Source organism: Neoarius graeffei, chromosome 25 (assembly GCF_027579695.1).
Source record: "Neoarius graeffei isolate fNeoGra1 chromosome 25, fNeoGra1.pri, whole genome shotgun sequence".
NCBI lineage: Eukaryota > Metazoa > Chordata > Actinopteri > Siluriformes > Ariidae > Neoarius > Neoarius graeffei.
The window spans coordinates 47577066-47591197 of NC_083593.1; the positions used below are offsets into that span (position 1 = coordinate 47577066).

Sequence of the window (14132 nt, forward strand, 5' to 3'; positions counted from 1 at the left end):
CACATAAACTGCAGGGGACTGATTTATTTATAGTTATTGTTATAGTTGTAGTTATAGGCATGGGCGCCGCCAGGGGGGGAAAGGTTCGAACAATTCTAGGGGCCCAGCACTGCCATGGGGCCCTTTAAGGGGCTGATAATATGCTTTTAATGATTTTAATAAGACTTTTGAAATAACAACAATGCAATATTCCATCTGGTAAAATGAGCTAATTGAACAAGGTTGTCTATTTCTTGAGTTCTTCAACATATTGTCATTTAACCCTCCCCCTTTTGCAAAATGGTACGGTCCAGTTCTGGTAGAAACGCAATGCGTTAAATCTGTGTGCTGATCAGTGCAACGCTACTTGCTGCTGTGTCGCGGTGCAGCAGCCAGCCAGCCAGCAGTGGAGTGCGTACAGTCTATGATCGCTAAATATGAAGAGTGGCTGTCAAAAACGTAAAGAAAGGCAGCTGAAAGCTGAGAGGGACCGGAGAGGCAGGCAATTGGTCACGTAGCTATCGCTCACGTGTGTTCAAAATATTAGCGGATGGTAAATGAACAGTATGAACGTGGTTGGATTAGCCGATCAAGAGAACACTTTTACAGTTTGTACAGTGACATTTTTTCCATTTTAATAACTGAACTGACTTGTGTGATAAACAAGATGAAATATTACGTTATGCTGGTGCTAGTGCTAATAACCAGTTTCATAACTAATGGGGTGCCCTAAATATGCACAGATTCAGCCTCAGGGGGACCTCCGCCCTACCAAACCACTGAACCCCCCTTTGGAGAAGGAGGTAAGCAGAAATACAACCCATAAATGCTTTAGGATTGAAGTTTTTAATGAGCGAGCGCCATATACAGTTTGCTAGATTAAAGTGTTGCTAATAACGGACACCAGTCAAGTGTTTGACATGGTTATGTGTGTGGAATGTTCACACGTTCTAAACCATTGGTTTCAAATTGAGGAGCTGGAGAAAGCGCAGCACACATAAAAGAGGGACAGAGGTTACAACATATGAAGAAATACGTACGTAATTGATCAACGAATGAACTCCATACTAAGTAGCCCAATTTTGCACACTTGAATGAAGAAGAGTTCAAAGCAGTGTGTTAAATAATGTTGGTTATGTTTATTTACAGTCAACTCAATAATAACTGCTGCATCATTCACCATTTTATTTCCTTTTTTCTTTTTATGTATGGGCTTATATTGGCCTGAATATGTCTGGGCTTATACTGCCATCTACTGGTCAAACATAAAAGTGTAAATTAGAAAACAAGGTAAAAAATTCCTGGTCCATGGAGGGGCAACCCATAGTCTAACTCTGCTTACGCTCAAATTTCTGTCTAGACACACTTTGCTTTGAACATATTCCCTTTTTGCAGAACAGTACACACAGCTTTCTACCTAACACTTAACAATCCATGGGATTTCCATAGGTATTTTGATGCTGGGTAGAAAACCTTTTCTATGATTTATTAGCAGTCACATCACACATTTCACTACCAATTGTCCTAGCACAAGAAGGCATGCGGCAAAATCTTGAATTTTCATTTGTGATTGTAAATGCACCAGAATTAGTCACTGACCAGTTTTCATCTAGTCCCTGGTAGGTTAATACATAAAATGTAATAAAGTCACAAACTCAAGGTCCATGGGCTATCAAAAGTCAAATAAATGACAATAGTGCAATTGTGACGAGGGTGGGTAAAGTTGGGGGGCCCAAAATTCTAATCTTTCATGGGGCCCAAAATTTCTGGCGGCGCCCCTGGTTATAGGTATAGTTATAGTTATTGGTATTGTCGGACTGGGCATTTACTGGTTTCTCCAAAATGACCAACCCTTCCTTTAAGTGCTCAATGATTTAAAGAAACATTTTATGTTTCAGTGTCGTTTTTTTTCATCTTTCATTTCATCTTCATGAACCCAGTAAAATCCTCTATCCCTGAGTTGGTGCAAATATCATATGGCTTTCTATTCGCTTTGTTTGCACTATGGTATTTAATGCCATTCAAACCATTATGTATTTTGACTAAAGATTAAAGTATAGGCACACACTGGTCTCTGGTTGGGACACATCTAGCCTCTGGTATGGACGACACCAGACTTCCCAAGACAGAAACACTGTGCTTGATATACAATCACAGGATATGATCAGAATATGAGGATCACTATGAGTGAGTTGTCATTACTATGTGTCACTTGATCACAATAACCAGACCTCAGCGTTTTTTGTTTTTTCCTGCAGTAATTACTTCCGAGATGTTCAAAGGAAATTATAACATAGAAGAAGTTGACATGTATTATTACGAAAGCCTTCCTGAGGACTTCAAAATGTTCAGCAGCTATAAGATAAGAACCTTCAGTGAAGTCAGTGAGAACGTGAATTGGAGAGCAAACTGGAACTTGCTTCTGTTAGTCCTTGTGTTTCTGGGTGAGTCATGTTTCAGGAATGGTTTTGATTTTGCCGAGTCAGAATTTTAAATCAAGTTGTGTTCATCAAGGCTGTATTCGATAGTACTGTAACTGTAAACACGGCAAACTTTATATTCTTTAGTGTTCTGCCAGATGGCAGGTCCATTGCGTCCATTCTCTCCATCCTTTTCTATCTTCTGCCTTCCTTTTCATTTCACTGTAGCTGCCTTTCCTTGATCACATCCAACATTCCAAATCTTTTCCATCCTCTGGGTCTTTCGCTTGTCATACTACCTTAAGTCATGTCTTTTAGTAGTCTGGTTCCTCTTAGGAGATGTCCCATCCAGTTTTTCCTTTTCTTTCTATTTATCACATTCATTATAGTTCTAGTTCCATCTACTGTATGTAGCATTTCCTCTCACTGGTCTTCCTTTCTGTGCAGTTGCTTTGCTCCATTCGTCTCCAAACCCACATATCAAAAGCCTCCAGCTTTTTTATGTCTACTTTTGTCAAGGTTCAAGTCTCTGCACCATGCAGTAATAGTAATGCACTGTAGCCTGGGCCCGCCCATCCTAAGCGTGACGCAACACGAGGGCCTGTTGCGAGCTTAGTCTGGCCAGGCAAGCTATCTCCAGCTCTTCCAAGCTCCCGAGAAATCGGGAACCAATCAACTTTGAGCATCTCCAACGGCCCTGGGTAGAAGCGTGTTCAAGGCGCTGACGTAGTAGAACTGCGACCAGAAGCCATAGATTGTTTACAGAATTTATGCCGGAAGCGCTTCATTCACGCTTCCGCATCTATTACGCATAGATGCTGTATTGAAAGCATTCAACGGGAAGTTCTCATTGAAAACGGAGCAAAGAGCAGACCTGGAAGTATTTATTGAAAGGAAGGCCGTTTTCGCCTTGCTCCCGACCGGCTTCGGTAAGAATTTAATCTACCAGTTAGCCCCGTCGCGTCACATACGTCAGAGGAAAGAGTGATGTGATTGGTTTAAGCTTCGTCACAGCCTTTTCTGGCTTCGACCAGTAGCAAACTGAGGCATTTCAGGGAGGCGGGTCAACCACGGGCTCTGGGAAACGGTTGGGCTTAATATCTTGGCCAGACCAATAGCTCGTAGAGCTTTGCAGTCGCGTTAGCCAGACTAAATGCACTGCACATTAGCGTTTGTACCATTCTTTTCTTTAACATCATACTCAGACCTTTAGTTAGTAGTTCCTTTCTCTCTCGCTCTCTCTGTTCGCAGACTTTCACACTGGTTGATGTTTGTTTATAAATCTGTTCTTGGGCTAGCTCCTCCTTTATACTTGTGTCTGAAACAAAATCGACACGGCCTGCGTTCTAATAACACGTTACAAATTACCCTGGAGTGAGAACACGTTTTTGAAAAAAAAAAGGCTTTTAAATATGCTGCTCCCTTCATCATGGAACAATTTACAAAGGGACTTGAAACGGTCCAAGCTGATAACCCTGGGTGAATTTAAACCCATTCTAAAGATAGAGAAAATACCTCTGTTGTACAATGTACTTGCTTTTAAATGTCTATTTTATGTTTTTAATGGAATTTTTAACCTTGAGCTTTTATGGCATTTTAACTGAATACTATTTTATCTGTAATCATCTGTAGTGTTACACCAGGTGTATTTTTTTTGTCTGTTGTATGGTTATAATTTTTATTGTAATATTGTTTATGCTGCCCTCTTGACCAGGTCACTCTTGGAAAAGAGGTTTTAATCTCAATGAATTTTTTACCTGGTTAAATAAAGGATATTGATGGATTGATTGATTGCTTGCTATACATAGTTTTCACTGATGTCACGGCATTCCAGGGAACGCCCTCCAGCCGCCATCTTATGGGGCAAACAAAACGGACCATCGCCATTACCGGCTACGTTATCGCGGACGAATTTATGAAGTTATATAGTCAGTTTTCTAAAATAAAGATCAATGTCGGCAAAATCAAACAAACAGAAGTATATAGATACATTAGACGACATCTCACGACAACGGTATGCAGCCAAACTGGCCTTGATTGGGGGAATTGACCCCTACGAAGTGGACAAAGATGCATTTTCAAGTGACAATGCAGGGCTGCCAAAGCCTGAAACTGCCAAAGCCTGCTCCAAAGCCTGAAACTGACTTCATCAAACTTTAAAGGCTGTCTGATATATACAACTTTATATATTCTACAGCGCACCTTTTGGCGGATGCCGCCTTTTTCACGGCTGAATCGTGCAGATCCGATTTTTTTTTTTTTAGGGGGGGGCGTTGGAGTGTCTGATTATAATTTCAAAGTAAATTCTGGATTAAAATTACTAAATAAGCAAATCCGTTACAGTCCATGAAACATAGGAAGTATAAGGATGAGAAAAAAACAGTTCAAATCGGAAAGCTGCGCACATTTGTACTTTTTAATGCAAGCTGTTTGCATCCCTGGTTGATTAAACACAAATCAAATCATACAGAATAGACCTAAAATGTTTTTCAGAAATGACCCTTGCGTGAGTGAAGTGACAAAAACAAGTGAGAAAAAAACAGTTTAAATCGGAAAGCTGCGTGCATTTGCGTGAAGCTGCGCAAATGTGCACAGCTTTCTGATTTAAACTGTTTTTTTCTCATCCTTATACTTCCTGTTTCATGGACTGTAACAGATTTGCTTATTTAGTAATTTTAATACAGAATTTACTTTGAAATTATAATCAGACACTCCAACGCCCCCCCTAAAAAAAAAAAAAATCAGATCTGCGCGATTCAGCCGTGAAAAAGGCGGCATCTGCCAAAAGGCGCACTGTTTGCATCCCTGGTTGATTAAACACAAATCAAATCATACAGAATAGGCCTAAAAATTTTTCAAAAATGACCCTTGCGTGAGTGAAGTGACAAGTGTCAAATAGAAACGTGACAAACGAGTGATATTAAGTGTACATTACAATGTAAACATACACTCAGCGGTTCCAGTTAGGCATTCTCCAGAGATTGTTTACACGATGTTTTGGTTTCCAAAAACAAACTTAAACACAACTGATTGTTTATTTAAACAACTTACCACTTATAAAATGATCGGAGCAGACTTTGCTGTGTTTGGAAGGCTGATAATCCTTGTGGTTGATTCTCGCAAGCCATAGATTTCTCCTTTGTATGCTGAGTTTCTTTGTTTGCTCGCCTTCGTGCTCCCGTACAGTGGGAATTCCATAAAAGCTCCGCTTGACGTCATCATCTGACCTATTACGACAGCCGTGAATGCAACAGGTGTGCACCATTGCTAGCTTTAAATAGCCTGCTTGGGTTCTTTTGAAGACTTTGTACTCGCGCGTTACAATGTGTGCTCAGTGACCCGTACGGTAAGCTTGACCCACAAGATGGCCGCCACTAGGGAATCCCCGACTCTGTGACGTCATGTGAAAACTATGTATCTCATCTCATCTCATTATCTCTAGCCGCTTTATCCTTCTACAGGGTCGCAGGCAAGCTGGAGCCTATCCCAGCTGACTACGGGCGAAAGGCGGGGTACACCCTGGACAAGTCGCCAGGTCATCACAGGGCTGACACATAGACACAGACAACCATTCACACTCACATTCACACCTACGGTCAATTTAGAGTCACCAGTTAACCTAACCTGCATGTCTTTGGACTGTGGGGGAAACCGGAGCACCCGGAGGAAACCCACGCGGACACGGGGAGAACATACAAACTCCACAGAGAAGGGCCCTCGCCGGCCCCGGGGCTCGAACCCAGGACCTTCTTGCTGTGAGGCGACAGCGCTAACCACTACACCACCGTGCCGCCGAAAACTATGTATTGATCTTTGTAAATGTATTCTTTGCCATGGCGATTCTTGCTCTTATTTCTTCTTCACTTGATATTGCAGTGACACAAATGCAGTGTTTGGAATGTAGGCTGTAGAAGTGTGTGTGTGTGTGTGTGTGTGTGTGTGTGTGTGTGTGTGTGTGTGTTTCTCTGTTGTGGACTGACTGTGGTGTTTATCTGCAGGTCTTTTGTACTGTCTCAATCCCTTCATGCTAGTCTCCAAGGTAAGATGATATTTACGTACACTTTTGCACCTATACTTTACCCGAGTGAATGAAATTTCATCTCATCATCTGTAGCCGCTTTATCCTGTTCTACAGGGTCGCAGGCAAGCTGGAGCCTATCCCAGCTGACTACGGGCGAAAGGCGGGGTACACCCTGGACAAGTCGCCAGGTCATCACAGGGCCGACACATAGACACAGACAACCATTCACACTCACATTCACACCTACGGTCAATTTAGAGTCACCAGTTAACCTAACCTGCATGTCTTTGGGCTGTGGGGGAAACCGGAGCACCCGGAGGAAACCCACGCGGACACGGGGAGAACATGCAAACTCCATGAAATTTCATGATATGTGTAAATGTTTTGATGGGCAGAATGCCAGGACTATGGCACCAAGCGTGATACCTTATGTATGGAGTTCTGTCCGAAATTTGAAGTATAGCCAAGAGATGTAAAACTGATAAATTATTAATCTTTGAAATATGCTGATTAATTTAAAAACTCAGGTAAATCGGTCCAGTGGTTCAGTTTTTATGGACAGTTTTAGGTGTCAGATATTGCTCTTTTCAGAGAAATGAGCTTGTATAAACCAATAGGCATTTAGCAAGAAACAATGGTGTTTTTTTTAAGAAAAAAAGTGCGAATCCTGGAAATAAAGCTGATTTTGGAACTCCAGAATTGGACATTTTTTGTTACTAAATTGCCAAAATTTGACAAAATTTTCTGTGCTACATTGTTTTCCCCCAGCAGAATCCAGGCATTTCAATTTTTTTTACTTTCATGCATAATTAATGAGGCTAATTTAGCATAAAGCATCTCATTTACATACAGTTTATGAGGATAAATTGTAATATTGATAGGTTTTCTTTTTTGTTTTATTGCTTGAATAATATCTGGAAGTTTCTGTGGGCCATGAACATCTTTGAATTTTCTCAACAATCTATTTTGCATATGCAGGCTACTTTGCATACAATCATTAATTAGGCCTAAATAATCTCATCTCATCTCATTATCTCTAGCCGCTTTATCCTTCTACAGGGTCGCAGGCAAGCTGGAGCCTATCCCAGCTGACTACGGGCGAAAGGCGGGGTACACCCTGGACAAGTCGCCAGGTCATCACAGGGCTGACACATAGACACAGACAACCATTCACACTCACATTCACACCTACGCTCAATTTAGAGTCACCAGTTAACCTAACCTGCATGTCTTTGGACTGTGGGGGAAACCGGAGCACCCGGAGGAAACCCACGCGGACACGGGGAGAACATGCAAACTCCACACAGAAAGGCCCTCGCCGGACCCGGGGTTCGAACCCAGGACCTTCTTGCTGTGAGGCGACAGCGCTAACCACTACACCACCGTGCCGCCCAGGCCTAAATAATGTAAAAAAAAAAAAATTTTTTTTTAATCTTATATTTGGCCAGTAAGTTTGGCTGAAAATGCTTTCAGGAGCCAAACCATGTTTCTGTCAGTCATTTAAAACGTGGCTATAAACACCATGAAGGAAATATGCATATTAGCATATTTTAACCTCATTTGCATATAATTGACGATTCTGAAACGAGGGGTGCTGGTGTTCAGAAGCAGCAAAACACTGGTTCCTCAGCTTACATAATCAAAATGAAAGCACCATATTAGCCACAAGACATCAATTTGTCTCGCTACATATGCTTTTTTGTGCAGATCGTGCAAATTGCATGGAAAATTGGTGACAAATTCACGAGACTCACTGATGGTTCGATTGTATGGTTTGAGTATTGAACAAACTGTGGTATATATGGTTTGAAATCTGCATACCCACACAACCCACAATGCACTAGGGTATCCCCAGTCACATGCTGAAATTTCTTTTTCCTCACCAATGAAGAACTAGTGTTTTGGGGGAAGCCTTTGAGCCATCAAAACAAAAGCATGCTCCAGACGCAGTGCCAAGGACGCACCTGTCTGGAACATGTGTAGATTGAATAGATCCATATTTAAGCTGGAGATTAAGCTACGTGCATTAATTTATGTATGGGAAATGAATATTATCAAAACAGATTATGAGCATGAGTGGCACGGTGGTGTAATGGTTAGCACTGTCGCCTCACAGCAAGAAGGTCCTGGGTTCGAACTCCACTTCTGTGTGGAGTTTGCATGTTCTCCCTGTGTCCGCGTGGGTTTCCTCCGGGTCCTCTGGTTTCCCCTACAGTCCAAAGACATGCAGGTTAGGTTAACTGGTGACTCTAAATTGACCGTAGGTGTGAATGTGAGTGTGAATGGTCGTTTGTCTCTGTGTGTCAGCCCTGCAATAACCTGGCGACTTGTCCAGGGTGTACCCCGCCTCTCGCCCATAGTCAGCTTGCCTGCGACCCTGTAGAACAGGATAAGCAGCTACAGATAATGGATGGATGGATGGATGGATTATGAGCAGCGTCAAAAAAAGAAGTATAATAAATCTCACTTAAAAAGGCATGAAATTTGAAAAAATAAAAAAATATCGGTACATTCATCAATGACGCAACCACCATATTGACCGCTGTTTGAACTCACTACCTTATGACAAGAACGAATCACATCATGTGCCTGAGCAAGACAATGGACATCAGAACAGCTTTTTGGAAGGAAGTGGACACAGTGGAGGAGGACGTGCTGGGTCGCTCCGGGATAAATATTTTTAAATAACAGACGTTCGCTGACGTATATGATACACATCAACACACCTTTTTAATGTTATATGGAGATGCCCTTGACCTAAAAAATTAGGATTGTGGTCCTTATTTAAAAAAAGAAAAAGAACCAGAGGGTGTATTCCAGTTATGGGGAGTATACAGATGTCATGGAAATACTGTATGTAGATATATGTGTTCTTTACATTTGAATGAATGAATGATGAGTGTGTCCTTGGCCTGATATAACTTCTGTTTTTTCATCCCATAGGAACAGATGGCTTTCCTCAGACAGGGTTTTCTGAAACATGAATCCATGTTACAGGTAAGAACCTTATCGCTGAAGCTCACTGTACTGTCCTTTTACATCAAACAGTTTCTACATTGTTCACATGTATAACGTATGACATAATTCTCTTTTTACAGTCACTTAGGTCTGAAGTGAAAGGCCTTAAACTTCATCTAGAAGACTCCACAAGGAGCATGAAAGAGCTGCAGGTGCAGAGAGAATTTTGTGTCACTCGCAACAACAACAAATCTTTATAACCCCCTTATTAGCGCTATTTAAATTTTCTGAATAGATATTTTTCATAAATTTTAACAAGTGTTGCCAGGCAAAACAAACCTCGCCCGGTAGCACTTAAAGTGCCATTCCACCATTGGATGTATTCTTTGGCATAAAATACAATATATTTTATGACAACATGACTAGACAGAGAAATCTTTTAGCTTCAAAATGATATATCAAACATAATTTTTTGACAACGACAAGTATATTAATTTTGCGACCAAAGTCACCTACCCTTTTAATTTCCGCGCGGTAGTGAAACGTGATGTCATCGGCAGGTTCCCCTTCTTGTGTACCACGTCACGTGTGACGTGGCACAGATTATCAGCAATGGCGGATAGAACGCGATTTCCACTTGTCGATTGCTGTGCCGATATTCAGCATCGACTGTCTCCTTTGGGCATCACTTGCTATTTTCCTTCGCTTCTTTTCCGAAGCTGACAATCGCGTTCTATCCGCCATTGCTGATAATCTGTGCCACGTCACACGTGACGTGGTACACAAGAAGGGGAACCTGCCGATGACATCACGTTTCACTACCGCGCGGAAATTAAAAGGGTAGGTGACTTTGGTCGCAAAATTAATATACTTGTCGTTGTCAAAAAATTATGTTTGATATATCATTTTGAAGCTAAAAGATTTCTCTGTCTAGTCATGTTGTCATAAAATATATTGTATTTTATGCCAAAAAAATACATCCAATGGTGGAATGGCACTTTAAGATGAATATGAAGGAAGATATCGTGAAAAAAAAGGTACCCTATAGGTCCATGTGGCTACTGCTTATAAAAAAATAGTTTTCTGATCCCATGTCTATACAGTAAATATAGCATATATTTTTACTCTATGAGGCAGTAGCCACAAAAATGAAGAAAAAATGAACAATTTAAAAAAAATCACAGAAGTAAAATATACCAAGTGTCTGTAGTTTATATTATTCTACTCTTGCCTCTTACAGTTTTCAAAACTGAAACTTCCGAACTGAGGCTGACATACACACGCTGTCGCCATGACTCAAACTCTTATTTCTCGGAAATGGCCCGGCACTAGAGCTCAGTGGAACGCACTTTCCCTCTGTAATAAGCATAAACATGTCTGAAAGTGATTTCTTTAGTCTCATCTATTTATTTCAAATGGTGAACCAAATTGTATACACTCACCGGCCATTTTAATTCGAACATGTGCATGCGCAGTGAATGATCGCTGTGCTTACCGGTACATTCTTACAGCACGATGACGTAGCGGCTAGCACCTCGATATGAGGCAGTAGACACAACTAAAACGATTTTGACCTTGACCGGATGACCCTCAAAATGTTGGAGGTTCTATTTGAGACCAATGCCGATCTTTCCTGAAAGTTTCATGACGATTGATCCAGCTGTTTTCCTGTAATATCATTTACAAAAAAAAAAACAAAGAAACCCGACCGAAAACAATACCTCGCCCCGCTTACTCCGTAGCAGATGTGGTAATAAAACAGACTGAGGGCACTGGCAACCTGAAATAACCCTAGATGGCTAAAAATGCCAGGTTGTCAGCTTTAAGGAAAGCGTTTCCTATCTAAGGTCACACACTTTCCACATAAAACACAAAAACGACGCGTACACTACCGTTCAAAAGTTTGGGGTCACTTTGAAATGTCCTTATTTTTGAAAGAAAAGCACTGTTCTTTTCAGTGAAGATCACTTTAAACTAATCAGAAATCCACTCTATACATTACTAATGTGGTAAATGACTATTCTAGCTGCAAATGTGTGGTTTTTGGTGCAATATCTCCATAGGTGTATAGAGGCCCATTTCCAGCAACTCTCACTCCAGTGTTCTAATGGTACAATGTGTTTGCTCATTGCCTCAGAAGGCTAATGGATGATTAGAAAACCCTTGTACAATCATGTTAGCACAGCTGAAAACAGTTGAGCTCTTTAGAGAAGCTATAAAACTGACCTTCCTTTGAGCAGATTGAGTTTCTGGAGCATCACATTTGTGGGGTCGATTAAATGCTCAAAATGGCCAGAAAAATGTCTTGACTATATTTTCTATTCGTTTTACAACTTATGGTGGGAAATAAAAGTGTGACTTTTCATGGAAAACACAAAATTGTCTGGGTGACCCCAAACTTTTGAACGGGAGTGTAATATACCAGAGGAAAACAATCAAATAAGTCTTGCAAAACTGTGGTATTATCTGAATGTGTATTTATACAAACCAATTTACAGCCTGCCTAGATAGGCCAAACTTATGAAGATTATCAACCAAGATGACATGGTCAACTGTGTCAGATTCCTTGGATAATTCGATAAAAAGAGCTGCACAATATTCTTTACAGTCCAGTGCCTCAATCATATCATTTACAACTTTAACAGCTGCACTTATTGTATTATGGGTTTTTTTCCTAAAAACCTGACTGATGCTGTGAGAGAAGACCATGTGTGTCTAAAAATTCTTTATTCTGTGTACTGCATGTGACGAAAAATAATGATTAGTTGGGGGATTTTTTTTTTTGTGTGTGTGTGTGTGTGCGTGCGTGCGTGTGCACGCGCACATGTGGACTCTGCAACTACCCTAACAGTGTTGCAGGTACAGATAGAGTGGAGATGGAAAACTGAGGGAAAGGCTGGTGTTTTTTGTTTTTTTTAATTTCAAAACTGCGGGCGCCGGGCGGCACGGTGGTGTAGTGGTTAGCACTGTCGCCTCACAGAAAGAAGGTCCGGGTTCGAGCCCCGTGGCTGGCGAGGGCCTTTCTGTGCGGAGTTTGCATGTTCTCCCCGTGTCCGCGTGGGTTTCCTCCGGGTGCTCCGGTTTCCCCCACAGTCCAAAGACATGCAGGTTAGGTTAACTGGTGACTCTAAATTGAGTGTAGGTGTGAATGTGAGTGTGAATGGTTGTCTGTGTCTATGTGTCAGCCCTGTGATGACCTGGCGACTTGTCCAGGGTGTACCCCGCCTTTCGCCCGTAGTCAGCTGGGATAGGCTCCAGCTCGCCTGCGACCCTGCAGAACAGGATAAAGCGGCTAGAGATAATGACATGAGATGAATTTCAAAATTACCTATAAATGTAATTGTGGGTATCTGTCTTTTTCAGAAAGAACTAGACATTTACAAGAACGACGGAACAAGAATGATGGACTACGCACTCGAGTCTTCAGGTACACAATTTCTTCTCCATTCTATTCATTTGTTGCTGTTACTACATGTATCCGTCAGTTCTGTTGTCATAACAGAAGACTTTACTTGTGTGTGTGTGTGTGTGTGTGTGTGTGCAGGCACCACTGTGATTTCGTCTCTTACCTCAGATACCTACGTGTCTAACTCAGACTGTGTGATGCTTTTTGGATTTCCGCTCTCCTGCAAAGCTGAAAAACTTAACACTATTATTCAGGTAACACACACACACACACACACACACACACACACACACGGTCCATTCTATAATTGTGGGTACATTTCAAGTGTTGACTCTGTTAGTCACTGTCAATTCTGTTGTCGTCAAAACTGGGCAATCCACCATTTTGTGTCAAACTCCAAAAGCTAACCTCAAACTAACTACCACATGGCATATATAAAAACAGAATTTTATGGATTTCAATCATATTATTGTTTTTAAAAAATGAATAAGAGATTCACTCATTTACCGGTATACGAGAGAGAGAGAGAGAGAGAGAGAGAGAGAGAGAGAGAGAGGATATTATACAGTTGCGCAAAGATATGAAGTTTATCTTCGAGTGGTGATCATGTTCATGAGTGAGCGAAGTGAATGAGTGATATACAAGGTGTTTCAAAAAATTTTGATATTATTTGAGATGTAAATATCCCAGAAACTCCATAGTCTAGGTCAGTGTTTCCCAACCTTTCTTGAGCCACGGCACATATTTTACATTCAAAAAATCTCAAGGCACACCACCAAACAAAAATGTCACAAAAAACCTGGCCCTGTTTAGTTGAACACAAAGCTGATATACTTGCAGGAATTGAAGAAAGACACACACAAAGATCTTCCTCAACAGCGCTGAGTCTCTCTCCTTTTTTTTTTTTAGTTTTTATAGCAGTCATGCTTGAAAAGCCCAGCTCGCATAGATAGGTTGTGGAAAATCACCTTTTTTGCTTTCTTCTGACCTCTGCTCATACTAGGGCCTTCATCTGGGTCAGAATTTTCTCCAGGACCCAGTTTGGCTTGTGCACTTTTTCTTTTCAAATATTTATCCATCGCTATCACCGCTGTCACACCTGAAGCATTACTAATTCTATTGTTTGAATGGCAACAGGTAGATACACAGGTTAATTAGCTACCTGCTGCCATGTAGTGGATGAATATTTAATTGTTCTGCCTGTCACTATATGTCGCTGGCATAGACGAGCGAAGACAAATTATTTGCAGTAAATAAATAATAATTTTCGGAACAATTAAGTGAAATTGGATAATTTCTCACGGCACACTAATGTGCCGCGGCACAGTGGCTGGGAATCACTGGTCTA

General features: G+C 41.2%; 1 protein-coding gene across 5 annotated transcripts in view; it reads right to left on the reverse strand.

The window, feature by feature from the left end:
- r3hcc1 (R3H domain and coiled-coil containing 1) overlaps positions 1-14132 on the reverse strand; it is a 108476-nt gene that overhangs the window by 62676 nt on the left and 31668 nt on the right. For 2 of the 5 annotated variants that reach the window (XM_060908787.1, XM_060908789.1), the window contains exon 9: positions 8932-9393. The exons of 2 other annotated variants lie outside the window; for them this stretch is intronic. The gene's annotated coding sequence lies outside the window, so the exon portion shown is untranslated. Of the gene's footprint in view, positions 1-8931; positions 9394-14132 lie in introns of those variants that run through there. One more of the 5 variants, XR_009651553.1, reaches the window with a different exon arrangement.